Raw genomic sequence first — 3,927 nt, forward strand, 5'->3', positions numbered from 1 at the left:
TGGCAACCGTATTTTGGGACCAGTCTTGCCTCCACATCGCCTAACAGGCTGGAACTATCAGTGTTTCTTGCGGGTGACTTTGCTTACCCTGCTAGAAGAAGTGCCATTGATGATTCGAAGGATTATGTGGCTACTACATGATGGTGGTCCAGCCCACTTCGCCATTAATGTCTGGATGCATCTCAATCATGTCTGCCCTGGTCAACGAGTCAGACGAGGGGTCCAGTTGCATGGCCTGCTCGTTCACTGGATCCCAACGCATGCAATTTCTGGTTATGGGGCCCTCTCAAAAGTATCATGCATGCAGAGCCAATTCCAGATGTGGAGACACTGGAGCAGCGTATACATGCTGCCTTTGACACTATTCAGATCAGCCTGGGTGATGTGAACGTCTGAGACAGAATATGCTATGGCACATATACGGATGCGTTGAGGGACATGGAAACCATTTTCAAAACATATTGTAACTGTAGCTGCATGGTACAGCGTGTGTTAGACCGCAATCTCTGTAACAACATATGACTGAATAAATGGTCTCCAGCATGGAAACCGTATGTTTCTGGACCTAAGTTCAATATACCTTTTTTGCTCTGTACCTTCTCATCCAACAGTCCCTAGAGTTTGTGAAAACAGTCACCACGCCACGCACAGGGTGACTGTTTTCACAAACTCTAGGGACTGATGGAAGAGAAGATGGCGTGGCGTGGTGGTGGGCATACATACAGTGGCCACCACATCTTGTGACTAAGCAATCTGGGATACCTCTACTTCCTCTCATTTTGCCATATGCCTCTTTAAATTCATTTTTGACTAATTACTATTAGCATACATGAGTATATTCTGCATATTCATAAAAGAGAAAGGCTGGCCCCCAGCTTTGAAGAATATAGCACTATATCTATTTATGTGCTGTTTTGTGTGTGTGTCATCAATTTCCTGGTTTATTTTGACTATTCCTGGTTAATATCTTTCGTCATAGGGTGAAATCAGCAATTGTTCTATGACTTAGATTCTATTATTGACTTATAAACAAATATAAATTCTGTACTAATTATAAACATTTGGAAGACGAACCACTAGCATTCTGTAAATATTTATTTGGCTCTATTCAAAAACATGTTAGCAAAGCCGGCCCTTAATTCCTAAATAATTAACAGGTTTGTCCAAAGTATTGCTTGTATAACTATATGTGTTAATTTCATTATTTAAACAAATAATTCAGCCTAACTGCTGTAGTAGAAGAGTGTTAAAAAGAAGATATTTTTCTATTTATTCGGTTAACTGAATGAGTTATGTTTTAATTGTAATTTCTGTAAATTAAACATTGAACAATGTATAGTTTCAGTTCCTATTATTGTCAGGATGTATAAAGGCCTGATTTTTGGTCCCAAGACAAGTCAGTCCACAGCCGATTTTCAGATGAGGAACCTGTATTAGTTAGGCCAACAACAATGCATCAACTTAACTGTGAAATAAGTATAACACAAATAGGCCGGATATTAAAAATAATGACAGTGTCTGTTCACTAGTGCCACATGTACCGTATTATTCTGCAAGAACTATGTGGTTAGGTTTTTACTGCTCATGGATGTTCAATGGTGAACTATTGTAGCAGTATGCTGACGTTTGCCTGCAAACTGTTAATGAGGGCTATCAAGTTAATCAGTAGTGAACTGTCCATATAGCTGTGTAGTATTGTGGGGTTGTGAACAATGAAAATAAAGAACTGTGAAAAGCAGCAACTGTCGGCTACATCATTTACAGTAGTCAGCGTTGAACTTCCACTCTCCATTTTTCAGCCAGTATAAAAATGCAGTACATCAACACTGAGGACTATCAACGAAGATATAAAGCAAGTGAATGTCACAATCTTTACATGACCTCACATGGAATTTGTGGATTTTCTCATTTAAGGATTTCGTGTACTTGCATCTAAGAACTCCCTTACACTGAAGTGACAGGGTGAGATGAGGTGACATCTTAGTTTTTGTTTGAATGTAGACAGAGCTTTCAAGTGAGATTTTCAGTTTCTCTGTCACTTGAATTAAGTCTATTTGTGTACACCTAATGTTGTAATTATGTATATTTTTGTTGTGACAGGAGACGAGATGAATATTCACTCCCCAGTATTTCACCCACAAATACTTCTATAGTTATTGCTACTCACTGCTTCACATCAATGTAAGTTGTCAGAGTTACGCAGTTTAAAAGTCACGCAGCTCTATTTGTGCTAGCCTTCCATAAAGCCTATTGTTTTCATATGCTACATTTCAGCCCTTCTGAAAGTTGGTGAAAGTCATGGTGGCATGCAGCTGTATTGTTCGATTTATTACACAACCAGTTTCAGTTGTGAACAGACCATATTCAGGCGTACTGTAAAATCATAATCAGATGTGTATCAACCGATAACCACTGGCAAGCATCATGTTACAAACAAAAGCCTCCATTCAACAGATGCACTGTAAAGAAACTTCTAATGTGACAGAACCATGGGGCTACAGATACGGAGATGCTGAATGAAACGTGTTTGGCTGTAAAGACAGCAATGTAAGATGCTCTCAATGACTACCGTAGCAGAATATTGTTAAATGATATATTACACATCAAAGAAATTATTTTCGTGTGTAAAGGCACCAAAGTTGTTGCCCATCCATAGTGAATGAGACAGGAACTCAAATTGAGGGTAGCAGAGCAAAAGATGAAACGCTTAACAATGTTTTCAAATGTTTCTTTAGAAAGGAAAATCCAGAAAAACTGCCCTAATTTAATCTTAATACTACTGAAAAGAAGAATGAAATAAGTATTAGTGACAGTGGTGTTGAGAAAAAGCTGACATTGTTAAAATTGAACAAAGCTCCAGGACCCAATGGAATTCCTGTCAGATTCTATATTGAATTTGTGGCTCAGTTATCCCCTTTTCTATCTATAATCTATCACAAATCCCTCAAACATAAAACCGTGCCCAGTTCTTTGAGAAAAGTACAGGTCACACCTGTCTACAAGAAGGGTAGTAGAAGGGGTCCACAAAACTAGTGTATAATATCCCCGATATCAATTTGTTGTAAAATCTTAGAATATATTCTGAGCTCAAACAAAATGAGGTACCTTGAACAGAATGACCTCCTCCATGCCAACCAGCAAGGATTCCAAAAACATCAATTATGTGAAACCCATATTATTCTTTTTTCATATGACGTACTGAAAGCTTTGGATCAAGGCAGTCAGTTAGGTGCAGTATTTCTTGATTTCTGAAAAGGATTTGACTCAGTACCACATTTATGCTTGTGGTCAAAAGTACAATCATATACGGTATCAAGTGAAATTTTTGACTTGACTGAGGACTTTTAATTAGGGACAACACATTGTGGTATCTTGGATGGAGAGTCACTGTGAGATATGGAAGCCTTCAGGCGTACCCCACGGTAGTGTGTTGGGACACTTGCTGTTCATATTGTATATTAATGACCTTGCAGACAATATTAAAAGTAACTGGACTTTTTGCAAATGATGCAGGTATATACAATGAAATATTGTTGAAAAGAGCTGCACACATATTATGTTAGATCTATTGATTTGAAAGTGATGCAAAGAGTGTTCAGAAATGTGAAACTGTGTACTTCACAAAAATGGGGGAAAAATAGTCCTATGACTATAATATCAATGATTCACTGCTGGAATCACCCAACTCATAGAAACACCTGGCTGTAACACTTTATAGGGATATGGCTAAAGCAGGTGGTAGACTTTGGTTCATTAGTAGAACAATGGGGAAGTCAATCAGACTACGGAGGAGATGTCTTGCAAATAACTCATGTGGCTGGTTCTAGAATATTGCTTAAGCATGTAGGAACCATACTGAATAGGACTAACAGGGGATACTGAACATATACAGAGAAGGGCACCATGAATGGTCACAGATTTGTTTGA

Source organism: Schistocerca cancellata, chromosome 3, assembly GCF_023864275.1.
Source record: "Schistocerca cancellata isolate TAMUIC-IGC-003103 chromosome 3, iqSchCanc2.1, whole genome shotgun sequence".
Classification (NCBI taxonomy): domain Eukaryota; kingdom Metazoa; phylum Arthropoda; class Insecta; order Orthoptera; family Acrididae; genus Schistocerca; species Schistocerca cancellata.